The sequence below is a fragment of the Euprymna scolopes genome, chromosome 15, assembly GCF_053919585.1.
Source record: "Euprymna scolopes isolate OS-2025 chromosome 15, ASM5391958v1, whole genome shotgun sequence".
Classification (NCBI taxonomy): domain Eukaryota; kingdom Metazoa; phylum Mollusca; class Cephalopoda; order Sepiida; family Sepiolidae; genus Euprymna; species Euprymna scolopes.
In genome coordinates this window covers 66,206,650-66,220,697 of record NC_136496.1, presented here as the reverse complement: position 1 = coordinate 66,220,697, position 14,048 = coordinate 66,206,650, and the positions used below count along the sequence as shown (strand labels likewise).

General features: G+C 33.8%; 1 protein-coding gene across 4 annotated transcripts in view; it reads right to left on the bottom strand.

Annotated features, from left to right (window-relative positions):
* LOC145293856 (glycerol kinase 5-like) overlaps window positions 1-14,048 on the bottom strand; it is a 420,415-nt gene that overhangs the window by 401,472 nt on the left and 4,895 nt on the right. Inside the window, exon 1 of one of the 4 annotated variants that reach the window (XM_080140564.1) lies at window positions 13,205-13,265. The exons of the other annotated variants lie outside the window; for them this stretch is intronic. The gene's annotated coding sequence lies outside the window, so the exon portion shown is untranslated. Of the gene's footprint in view, window positions 1-13,204; window positions 13,266-14,048 lie in introns of those variants that run through there. 4 annotated transcript variants of the gene reach the window in all.

Genomic DNA, 14,048 nt, shown 5'->3' with positions numbered 1-14,048 from the left:
TCGCATTACGCAACTATTGAATCAATCTCATTATTTCTTGGCATGCAATGCATGTCCTCAAACCTCACTGTTCACATTCCACTTCCGAATAACATCATACTGCATATAAATGCCTGATAGACTCTTCCCTTGGTTAACAATGGGAATGCTCTGTTGGTTAGTAATGGTAGAAGTTCACTGAACTTACTCCTAACTTTTGCAAACACACTAGTACCTGCTCCATCACCTCTATAAGAGCTGCATATGTAAAAAATAACATTAGTATCGTAAATTTCTATGCAAGATTAAAAACAAGGTAGATTCGAATTTTCCAATTAGAATTAGAGTATGACTACATGTCTCTTAATGATGCCACAGAGAGAGGAAGCTGCCTGTCTTATTTGGTAAATGAGGAGAGGAGATCTTTCTCTTTGTCTGGAGAGAGAGAGAGAGAGAGAGAGAGAGAGAGAGAGAGAGAGAGAGAGAGAGAGAGAGCAGTGTTTGGATAACTTATGTCCTAACTCCCCATAGAGAATGGCAGTTGGAGGCTTTATGTGTATGCAGTATAGATTAATAAAACTCCAATCCCCATTTGTGATGTTTCTTTCTTAATAACATTCGAGGGTATCTATTTCTCTCTCACAGTGAGAAATGCAACACAAGGGTCAGAAAGTGGGATTGAAAAGTTAGAACCCCTGAGGAGTACTCTGACTTGTCAAAAGATGCCTGGTTAGCACCTCAGGCGATCAGCAGTAAACTAACCCCTTCTCAAAGAGAAAAGGCAAAACCTGGGAGGGTGGACTCACCGTGGGGATCAAGAAGTACTAAGGTGATAAAAAGAAACCTTAGCTATGCTACACAACAAGCTTCAGAATAAAAATTATGGTGAGTAACAGAAACTAGACAAAAATGCACTGATAACATCAGCGATTTTTTGTTAGCATGGATTCTGATAATTTTTTTTTTTTTTTTAATTAATGAGTTACTACTTATCAAGGCGAAAAACACTCGAGGATAAGGGTTAATGAAACGGATCGATTATCAGTTGAATGACGATTGAAAATAATGAATGGAATGAATAAAGTTTGACAATCTACGAGGACATTTTATTACAAGCTTTTATTGACATTAGATTTGAAGATGACCCTGCTGTATTCCTCAGGGAAGCAATTTTGTGGCAACATGTTCAATGGCTGCTAGGTTCTTAGAAAGAAACTATGCGCATAGAAATTCTGTTTGGCGTTAGGCATGTAGGCGAATAAAGGAAAATGCTTTATTTTATGAAAGAGCGATTATAAAAATTTCTCCTAACAAGTGTTAATTCTTCTGATGTATATTTAGCATATTTTATGCTATCACTTATTCATTAAAACAAAACAAAAAAATTAACTACCTGAAACATTAAAGGAGTCTTCTTAACAGTTAAGGTAAAGAGATCATTACTTCCGTACCAGTAAAGATTAGTAGAGATTGGTAACATGCATCAAGTGGGGGAGAGTGATTGCAATAATTATAAACAAGCATACCTCCATGGTAGTATAAGGTGGAACAATAAATTTGTTGCCCTAAAGAAAATAACATCACAGCTTTATTTTAAAAACTTTTATTGAAAAAAATCAATTCAGTTAATTTGATTATGAAGTACAGCTGACATCTATTCAATGTAGCCACCTTCAGCCTCAATCACCACCTTGATACAGGTCCGGAACTGGGAACATGCCTTTTCCACAAGTGCCAGCGGGAGCTTGGCAAATACTCGGCAGATGGTGAAGATCAGGCTGGTTTTGTTGTTGTGAGAGGTCATGTTGGTGATGTTCTCGACGTATGACCAAATGATGTAGTCCAGCAGGTTCAGGTCGGGGGAAGGATAGTCAGTGAGAGAAGGTTACAAAGTCATAGCACTCCTGCTGAAGCCAAGCCTGGGTTCCTTTGGACTTGCAGGCCGGCGCTGAGTTCTGCTGCCACACCCAAGGTCTGCCAGCGGCCACCTAATTGTACCAGAGGATCACCACACTCTTCAGCACATCCAGATACACTTTGGTGTTGACTTTGAAGCCGACTTTGAAAATGTGAAGTGGCATGATATGGCCCTCACTTGAAACCACACCAAAGACCTAACCGTGGCTGGAAACTTTGTTGAGCTGTGCTCTCAAGTGTTAAACCGTCTGGATTTGCATTTTGAGGGTGCTGGCAATGGTTCTGTTGTCATAACTTGGATCGGTAGAGAGCATGAGTTGTACAGCGGCGCATCTCCAATCTCGCTTGTTGAACATTGTGATAGAAGGCTCCTATCGCTCTTGGGATTTGTACATAACTAGCCAATTAGTAGATGGTCTGTAACAAAATAAGAAAACCAGTTTTCATCAAACAGAAATGGAATCATGTCAACTTTTCTAGGGTGACAATTTTATGTAATAACCCATTGCTGTAGAGAGGAAAACATAACGAGCAAAAAGAAACTATTTTTTTTTACTTTATTTTCTTTCTTTTTCCTGATTTTGAACAACCTAATCCAAGCTCGATGGGTGACTCAACAGACCATGTTATGAACAGTACTGAAGTCAAGTAATATCTTATCTACTGAAAATTTCTTGAAATATATGCCCAGTTAATTTTTTTATACACAACAAAGAAATACACCTCAACTTGACTTCTGTTATACTGTGCACTGAACCTGAAACAGGCTGTTAGTGTTAAGTATTATTAGATATATGATCTTTATATTAATAGGATAGCGTGCATGCTATTTATTTTGTGTGTCACCATGGTTACATCCGAGTGACTGTCGTTTAATTGTTATGGACTTCCATTTCTTGTAATAAATAATTTTACCAAGAATTCATCATAAGGTTTGGTTTCCGTTTCGATTATAGCTGAAGGAACTCAAGTTATATATATGTATATTTTTTTTTCATAAGTTTTGGTTTCGGTTCAAACTGGCACACTCAAGTCATATGGACATATTTTTTTATTTTTGAAATCGCAACTTTAAAAATCAATAGAACATATAGTATATATGAAATCTGCAAAGAATTAAAATATTATACTTAAGCGTACTTTATGACAGGGCTACGACAGGCGTCCCTGCTAGCTTAGATAAATACTTTTGCAGTTTTAACAAAAGAGCTATAATAATATCAGCACGTGTCCATTTATGCTGAACGTCTACAGAAATGCCAGCATCAATATATTACATATAAAACTAATGTATTCATCAATAAACAGAAAATTTGAATACAAATACTTATGCAGATTTTGAACGTCCGGTTCAAAATCCAAGTATCAAATAAATAAATCAGTGCCTTTTCGTGTTCGTTTCCTCAAGAACCCATTGCTTCATTTTGTGGTTTTGTGACTCATTACCGGATGTTAGCGAAGCAATATCTAATCTAAGAACAAACACGATCTAACATGTACATTTAACTTGAACTTATGATGATAGCAAACCCAATTTATAATTTAAAAAAAAAACGAAAAAAGAAAAGAAAATGTAATCAGGGTGTCTAAAAAATGATATCCTAAAAGTTATGATAAAATAAAACCAGTAGCGATATAATTCTGTTTATTGTTTATTTATGGGGACTTATTTTATCTGAAGTATAATTGTCTGTTTATTGTTTGTTTATGTAGAATTATTTTAACCGGGATTTATAAATGTCCTGTTGTTGTGTATTTGCGCAGAAGCTTTTTTATAGCATATAGAAAATAGCAGCATGTTTTAAAGTGACGAACTGTTCATTTAATGGTGAAAGGAACGAATAGCGGAATTCGAGAATGTCTATTTTTCAGCCAATCAGCTAGGTCGGATTTCGGAGGGAGAAAATATTATTTGTGCAGTTGAAAAGTGGTAAGAGTATGCGAAGTGTATGTAATCAGTAGCCAGTTAATGATGGCGTAGACACAGAAAAGCAGGAAAAATATAAAATCATGTGGTGATAAGAGGGCTTGTAGAATAGAGGGTGAAATTGAAAGTACTTCTTCTGTAGGTTATCACATTTGATAATGATGTTGCTCCTAGGAGTAAATGTAATGTTTTAATATTACGAATTAATGTGTATAAAATGTTGTTCTATAGTTAAATAAGGTAATGGCTAATAGTGTAAACATAATAAATTTGTATGTGTCATCTGTTGTTGTAAACCTATGGTATTTTGGTCCAGAGAGGAAAAACTGCACCTCTTTTATTATATATAGGGATGAATGAGTCCCCTGTGGAATTTCCAGAGATCACACTAGTCAATTATTAATTTGATTAAAGGGTGATTCTTTTATGTTGGAAGAAGCTTAATTACATTAATGATCATAGTATTGCGGGGGGGGGGGTCCATTACAAAATCACTGACATTTGACAATAATGCTACATTTTTTAAAACTATAAGTGGATTATAGGGCCTCTTAATTAAAGTGCCAACATTTCCCGTTCTCAATTAAACCACTTATATCTGACAACGTACTCTTCATTTTAGGCATCGTTGTGGTCAGTTATGTCTGGACTCAGTATCCTATCATGTAGAAGAAGCGCCGATAGATTCTCTAGATTAGTTGGCCCCAACCTGCCCGCTAAGGCACCTTGGTGTGCTATGAAATGATTACCTGCTGTCGTGAATAGGTTATAGGTGAAAGTTATAAATTATCATAGTTGGAAAACAGCTTTTGCATCGTTATAACCGGAGTTGTTGGTATTAATAAAAACCAATTCACACATTATTACTTATGTGATATTGGAGCTTGAATATCAAGAAAGAAAAACAATATATAATAAATCGTTTGTTTAAATTGTTTGATATTTTGAATTTTCCATGAGAATAAAGATTTTTAAGCATTGTTAAATATTTATTTAGACATTCATTTTTTTTTTGTATAAGTGTACCATGAAAATTCAAAGAGCTCAATACCACCATATAAAAAAGCTTGGAAACCACTGCTCTGGACAAAGTGCTCTCAACGATGTTATCCAACAGGCCCTAAACATTGCTGAGTTCCTGTCAATTCTTGAATCAGTTCCCCTCAACAGAGGGGACAGAAAATGACTTGATGATGTTTCCTTTCTGAAACGCAATTCATAAATATCGATGCAACATGTATCGACACTTTTGCTCCCTCATCAATAACGGAATCAGCTACAAACTTTGGATATGTAACTGAGGACCACAAATGATCAAAATATGTCTTCAACCAATTTGTATTTCAATCGAATTTGCATTTTGTTAAAAATAATTTGTCAATGTTAACATTTACCATACATACAGTTACATAATTTCATACTGACGAGAGTAAAATAAAATTAAACATATCTATGGATATAAAAATATTTATTAATAATAATTAGTAAGTTGAGTTCTTTCGAGAGACAATGAATTGATTCATAAATTAGCCACATCGTATTTTAAGTGTCGCCAGCACTTTGGTAAAATTTCGTTGTAAAAAAAATAATTGAAGTCACAAGTGGGAAAACGTCTTACGTCGTCATATTGGATTTCCATATTAGACATTATGAGATATGTACAGTGTACACATATGTGAGAGAGAGAGAGAGATCGAGAGATCGAGAGAGAGAGAGAGAGAGAGAGAGAGAGAGAGAGAGAGAGAGAGAGAGAGAGAGTTTTAAAAACTTAACATACATCTTGTAGAAATATCCAAAACATGAATTTATACGCTACTAAACCCACCATACGAAACTAAATAATGTGAATTCTTGTTGAAACTAACCCGGCTTCCTTCTTAAAGGGTTATTCTCAGTGTTTGGTCAATAAATTTATTCCCTGAATCAGAAGCCCCTAAAAAGTCTTATCTGTTCATATTATTTCCACTCAAGCTGAACAAATCCTCTAAAAGTCCCCCACGGGGCAATTAGTCATTCACTATTTGTTGACATTAACCACACAAGTATCAGAGGAAGTGGAGGGGGAGGGGGTCATTTTACGCCTAGTTCACTAAGTCAACTGACTTTTCTGACCAGCTGCTATTATTTTAGGTTTCAGAAAGGAGACTAATCCATTTATGCTGAAGATAAAAATATACCCGGATGATCAAATTACATTACCCGGAGACTACGTCTGTCTGTCTCTCTCTAAATGAGAGGAAATATTACAGCTAATCAGACATTTAAACAGAGTAAACCTTTCTTCTTGTGGTGAAAATGTTTTCTTGAAGGGAGGTCGAAGTTCTTAATTTTGTTTAACAACATTGACTGTGTACCCAGCATAAATGTTAAGTTGACAGTCACTCATCGTGTTTGTTTATAATATTCTTAAATCTGGATCCTTAGATGCTTCCAAAGATTTGCTCATCCCCTATATATAATAAGATGTATGAGTTTATGTTATCATCATAAAACAAACTCATAACTTATAAAAAAAAAATTTTCTTCTAGTGTACGAAAATAATAAAAATGCAAGACTAAATCGTGGTTACATTATCAAGGCTTTAAAACAACGTTCCTTATATAGTCGGCATTTTGAAGGTGTAGACATACACATGTTTAATAAATTTAACAAAAAATCAACTCATGATCAAATTTTCGTTAAATTGTCTATGCTTATTCATTTTTAAACTGACTTACATTTTAAAATGCAACTTTCATAAAATAAATGAGAAAATATTGTTATGTGTTCACCTCGCCACTTCCCTGTATTTAATTTTACGAAATCTAAACAAAATATATTAGAACTAGCAAGCCGTCCGGTATTGCCTGGTCGTAAAATATGCTTAAATATGATATTTTGATTAATGCAGACTTCGTATTTATTATTATATTATCTTGGACCCAATATTTAAAAAAAAAAAAAAAAAAAAAAAAAAAAAAAAAAAAAAAGCTAAAAATTAAAACGTAAACCAATAGCTATTATGTTATGCATGCATATTTGTAATGCCGTCGTTCGACCTTTACCTAGCAAATTCCATTTTTTTTAATTTTCACACTTTTGCACCGATTTTCCCAGGCTAAAACCCAAATATAAAATTTCGCATGGGTTCGAATATCCTGTATATTAAGTTTCTACGTCTGTAGATCAAAAACTGACAGAGGAGTTTGGTAGGCAAAAATTTTTAAACAAATATATATACGTATACATAAATATATAAAGAAAGTTGTTTGTGTTTACTCTAAACTTTTTACGCATATATTACGCAAGTATAAATCATGTAGAATATCTGCATGAATATAATTACACGTAATAGTTAACTAAAGGTGATCACCCTCATTAAAAAACAGAAAAAAAAACTAATAAGGAAATAATTAAAATGAATGTCTAAAAGAATATGCAAATTACCTAGATATTTTGCAGATGAATACAATTCCACGACCCATATATAAGAAAGTTGTATTTTCTTTTTAAATAAATAGAAAAAAGGGGTTTTAATGCGAATATCAATACACAAAAAACTCAAATTTACAGGAGCATAGACTGAACAAAATTTCAACATGTAATAGAAGAGTTAAATTTTTTCAATATTCATAATAAGCAAAATGTTTCTTTTTTTAGTTAACTTGAATTCGTAAATAGAAAATTCAATATTATGTTTTGTAAAAATTAAAAAAAAAAAAAAGAAATAACGTTATTTCACAATAATATCATCAATTGGCAAAGAAGAAAAAAAAATTCTCAAAAATTTATCATCTGCAAAATATCGAAATCAATTAAAATATATATTATTGTATGATTTATTTGACACTAGAGCCTTCAGTTTTTAACGGCCTTTTGACTCCTAAAATATGAGAACTCATAACGGATAACTTAATACGTAAGCCCTTTCAAAACGATACCAATTTCATGAAAATCCGTGGCCTTTGTCGAAAGTTTTAGGCAGACATACATACATACATACATACATACATACATACATTTAAAGAGACAGGTGAGATTTATATTATAGACTAGCCTGGGTTCCAGGCCTTGCCCGGGTGTTTGTAGATGTGTATTGAGAAAAAAAAAAAAAAAAAAAAATTGTAGTAGGCAGGCAGGCTCAAACCCGTAATGCAAAGGCGGAAAAGAAAGTGGAGGTGTGTGTAAAGGTGTTGGTTGAGCAAAAAAAAAAAAAAAAAAAAAAAAGAGGAAAAGAAAATGAGAAAAAAAAAAAAAAGTGACGCGTTAGCTGTTGCACCCATCGCCAAACTGGAATTGACATAGGTTTAAATTAAGGCTAGACAAGTTAAAAGAGGTGATGAGTTTCGAAAATATCGGCGAAAAAAGCGACAAGAAATGCTTCAAAAGCCAAGATGATGCCGAATCGATCTTCAATGACTTCCAGAACTCCGGATTTCTATGCTAATGGGATAAATAAACTTGTTCTCGTTGGCAAAAATGTGTCGAGTCTAATGGTTCTTATCCGATTAATAAAGTTTATTATAAAAGGAGTTATATGATCTTTGGAAGTTGAACGTCAAAAAATGACATTATTTTTGCACTCCCCTAATACCATCATGTACATTTATTTTGTTGCTGTCATTAAATGTTGTTTGGTGGAAACATTTCTTTAAAAAGTTAAGTGCAAAAGATTAACTGGGTGCATCAGGTTATTAAGTATGATTGGCGGGTAATGAGCTTTAAAAACTATTTCCATAGGGAACCTATCTCTGGCCAGGTCTTTATATTTCTTTCTTTTAATTTTTGTCACTTCCTCCCATGTTTTATTTGGCTTTTCCTTGTGAACTGAACTTGCTAGGTTAGCTGCTTTTTTTTTTTTTTTACATGGGAATCACTACTTATAAAGGCTCAAAAGCCACTCGATGATAAGAGTTAATGAGTGTACGTTAGTCACCGAGACAATAGCATATTAATAATTAGCGATGGAAATGGGGTAGAAATGGATTATTTGGGGGGGGGGGGGGGCTCAACAAGAACTTGTTTGCATTGGACTTGAAGACAATCATATTGTAGTCAGTTTGAAAGCAGGCCAGCAGAACAGAGTTCCACAGGTGAGCACTTCTACGAAAGAAGATATCTCCAGGGTATTTGCGTTTAGATTTAAGCACAGATAGAGTGTGGGAAAAACTGTTGATGGTTGTTATAACTAGGCAAGTGTTTTTTGTAAAAGTTTGGTAAGGGGAGAGGCAATAAATTCGAGCTCAGACGAGCACGTGCCATGAAAATAAAATAAACGTTCTACATCTACTAATTCAAAAACTCCCATCTATTCTTTTGACACAAACATTTTATGAAAGTCTCTTGCCCTGCACGCATCTCTCTAGATGATCCAGATTTAATCTTCTTCTGACGTCTCAAAATATAAGCCTGTCTTTAAAAACATTCATTGTATTATTTTTCTAAATTTTTGAGATGAGGATTGATTATTCATATTTGGATTCTCCAGATTACTGTTCTCATCTCGCAAAGACTTGTGTAGTAGAGATTATTTGATAAAATTCAGTTATTAAGTTACACTATACTGGAGGTTGAAATTTCAATTTTGAATGCAGGCAACACTTAAAATACAATTGCGAATTGCTTAGGACTTTTACCCAGTCATAGCTGACAGAACGAGAGCATGTTATCTCTGTGGAGTAAATAAAAGGTTCCATTCAAAATTTTTTGCAGATTTCGTGTTTGACAAAAAGGTTCCTCCCACAGTTTGACAGAAAGGTCCCCCCTCCCACTCCCAGTTCGACAGAAAGCCCCCCCCACACACACACACACTGAGTTCAACAGAAAATTCCCCCATCCCGAGTTCAGCAAGATACACCTGAAGAATGTCGGAGATTACATCAACCAAAAAGTGAAAATAACACTCAAAATGAGAACAGTAGTCTAAATAATCCAATAAAATGAATCTGTTGTAAACATATTCTCAACCTTTGTTCGACCTTTATTTCACTTTTGTATATAATCACACTTTGTGCTCTACCCTGTACTCCAATCACCAAGATAAAAAAAACTTCTTGACAATCTTAATAGCTTCACTATCCAGATATACTTTGTCCATAAAGTATTTAAGCAAGCTTAAATAGAAAAGAAATCACCCCGTATTTTTCCTTAAATTTTCTTCCTACTTGCAGCCTATGGAAGAGGACTGACTCTTTGTATTCTTTAGAAGTACAAAGTAAAACTTACACCGAGTATATACTTAGTTTTTTTATGTGTAAACACGAGATGGCTACTCCATCTCTTCTAGTCACTGTATTGAGTCATAGAAAATGAATTTAGTATCAGGATGACTAACTTTGAGACATAAATTGTGATGTGGTACTTTTCAATACTCCTTATTTTACACTACATATTGCTTTGAATTTCTAATCCAGCATCGTATTAAATTCTTTAACATTCCTTAGTATTTTATAAAGGTTGTACTCAAAATTTCCCTTCTTTTTTTTACATTTTTTTTAATTATTTAATTCCAATTCTTTGGGATAATTCACAAAAATTCAAAGACAATACTCAATGCTGAAGCATAGAAATACGTGGCATAGAATCCAAGCACAGGATTAGCCCTTTTGATAAGATGGACCCATAAACTTTGTCAGATCATATATCTAGGAGAAAGAAAACTCTTACATAAAACCTGTCCCAAGACTACAGAGACATTGGCATCAAGTCACTGGGAGAGGGACGCCTCCATAAACCTAAACACTTAACCTTCTTAGAGCTGGAGACTTGAATAAATTATCTGCTTAGCAAACCTAAAATTGCTTAAGGAGTAGGTAAGTTCTGTCTATCACTAGCTTTTATACTTCATTGTCAATTTGTACAGAGGTAACATCAAAGGGATTCCCTTGCCCTTGTTTCCCAGCTAGGACAATGAATGCTGTCCCACGGTCTCTCTTTCTCTCAAGCTGAACAAATTGGGATACTTGCTTGCCACTTATTTTTACATAATTAGACGAGGCCGCTCTTGCCTGTTTGACAGTTTGTTTGGCTGCTATTTCCAACTGACAGTACAGGATCCTTAACTCTTAAATAGTGCTAAGAGCAGCTACTCTAACATAAGTCGTATAGATGTAGAGGAAAGGGATCTTGCACTTATCTCCGGTGGGCTTTCCCAAGGCAAGAACCCCATAGATAAAGACTCGACTAATGGTCTACTTGTGAGAGCATACTGGCATCACACAAGCATCAAATTTGCCCATCCCACTCTATGCTAACACTGAAAAATTATATGAAATGACATATCAAACAAAAAAAAAAACAAGATCAAACCAAACACCCAACTTTTTTTTTTTGCAACTCCAAAATTAAAGACAATTTTACATAATAAATGAAGTTTCAACAATAAACATAACTTATTTACAATTAATGTTAATAGTTTTTAAAAATTATTATTGACAAATTTCATGTTCATGGTAAAATGTATTTAACTATTGTGTGCCAGTGTTAGGAGCTTTCCAATCAGACTTTTAGAAGAATCTGAACTTGCTGGAAGTTCTATCATTGTATAAAAAATGAAAAATAAGATAATTAAAAGAAGTCTTTATCTTTAGTGTTATCTTTAATTTTTGATTTGCAAAAACAAAAAAAATTATTTCTTTACTAGTGGTTGGTGCACAAGCCCAGATGTGGAAATAATACTTCATGTATGGGCAAATGGTGAATATATATATATATATATATATATATATATATATATATATATATATATATATATACTAGCATGCCACCTGCCATTGCCTGGCTATAAAATATACTTAAATATATTTCAATTTATGCAGATTTCACATTTATTATTATAGAGTCAATTCTCTACTGATTATTATATTGTACCTAAAATATAATGATTTCAAAAGTTAAAAATAAAATAAAAATGCAACTTGGATGCCATCAAAACCGAAACATTTAGCTCTCTAGCAGTGTTCTCTACCATACAAACTAAGGAGAGATGGATACCAAAACTTCATAAATTAACAGTTTAATGTATAGTTGCATGTGTGTAAAGGAGCAATTTAAGTTGACTTATGTCTGCTAAGTTCCAATTTTTCAATGTTGACCCCTTTACAGCTATTTTTAGCAGTTAAAATCCAAATTTAATTTGTTTCACAGGTCCGAATCCCCTACATGTTTCAAGTCTGTAGACCAAAATTTGATGGAGTGGTTTAGTAGAGACCGTTCTGCACACACAGACAATGTTACTTTATATAAATATAGATATGTAGATAGATAGGCATGATAGGTGGCAGGTATGAGATGTATAAGGGGCCTATATTCTTTGCAGCAGACCTGGCAGCATCTTCTCTGTATATATTCCAATTCATGTTTCAAAGGAGAAAAATTGGGGAAAACATTTTTCTTACTGAACAAAAAATTTTTCAGACAACAAAAACAACTACTTTTGAGATGAAGATTGATTATTCGTATTATTTCTCATCTTAAATATTACTTTCACAATGTTTCGGTCGAGGTAACCTCCAATCTTTTTAGTGTATATTGTGTCAAACTAAGGAATCTTTCTGCTGAACTTAGCAATCTGCACAGAAGAGTGTAATTGAATTTTAGTACCTCCAAGGTTCTATTTGTTGAAAAACATCATTTATAAAGAGGTAGAAGGTAGGTAACAATGAAAATTAACATACTCAGGTACGATACCAATATTGCTTAAAGAATCAGCATAAACAAGTATTTATTGAAATTGTAAAGTTATACTCTTCTGGAGGTTGAAGGTTCGATTCTCATTGCGGGTGACACTCAAAAATACAATTGGGAATTACTTAAGACTTCTACCCAGTCGTGGCTGATGGAACGAGCGCATGCTTCCTCTATGGGTTAAATAAAGGGTTCTGTTCGAAATTCTGTGCAGAGTCTTGAGTTCGAAAAGATACACATTAAAAAGGGTCAGAGGTTATATTGACCAAAACGATAGTCTGAAGAATCCAAATAATATTAAAAAAAAATTAAAAATCCGCATACAAGAGTTTACATTAAAGCAATACGTGGTATGGTTCAAGATATACTAAATCTATTATATATTTATGTATGTGTTCGGGTAAAGGTCAGAAACAACACAAGATACAGTGAAACCGCCAACCTAGTTATGTTAAAAAAAATACTGTAATATTCATTCACTCGGGGTGACCGACAAGGAACTAATTTATTGTGGTGAGGGGGAAGCATTCTTAATGTTTAAAAACTTTGAAACTAGGTTAAACGATCACGATCACTTTCTTTTTATTATATTGAATCAGTTGCGAGAGAGAGAGAGAGAGAGAGAGAGAGAGAGAGAGAGAGAGAAAGAAACAGGAGAAAAAGAAGGCAAAGGAAAGAAAAAGGAAAAACAATTTTGAAAGAAAGAGTTTACAAACTTTTTTGGACTCTTCTATTTTGCTATATCCATAACCTCCGGGGCAATGCTAGACATCACTGCTAGTTAAAAATAAGATAAATAAAAAAATAACTCGACATTTGTCGCATGAGAGTAAAAGTAATTATCTTAATTCCCTAACCCTAACACATTCCACACATACTACATTGTACACAACACATGAAACAATTATGTCGGCCTTTAGAGAAAGACAAGTCTCCGATTTCTTCCTTTTTATCGTTAGATTAACACAACGAATGCACTGAGTGATGCTATATTCTCTATATTGATTAGTTCTCTTTTTTAGAATAGAGGCGCTCTCAAGGAAAACTAGGTTAAAATCAAGTTCCGTCCGTCTTTGTTTACATTCTTCGTCAGCTGATCTGATATGATGAATGCCCTGGAAAAGTCGTTTGCGGTTAATGTTTACAAGTTTTAAAATATGCAAACGAACTCGGCTGTTTTTTTTTTTCTTCTTCTTCAGAATAACAGAACACAACGTTAACCATAAGTGACTTTTCCGGGGTATTCATATAAATCAGATTGTCAACAAAAAAGTCCCGAACTTAATTTTAATCATCAAACTGTGTTTCTTTAGTTTAGAGACACAAAATTAGAAAATAGTACTTTTAGTGGACGGGAATAACTTTTGAATTAAGTGACACTTTAAAGGCTTCAAAATCATTTTAGAATTTCACAATAAATAAGGAAAAGAAAAAAAAATCCTGATACAATGTTTACGTCGTAGATTTAGACGCCCGGAAGTGATTGCCTGTGAGTGGGTAGCGATTTGCTTTTATTCGTCTGACGCTTGTTCTTAATTACATGTCTCCCCACGAGGACAG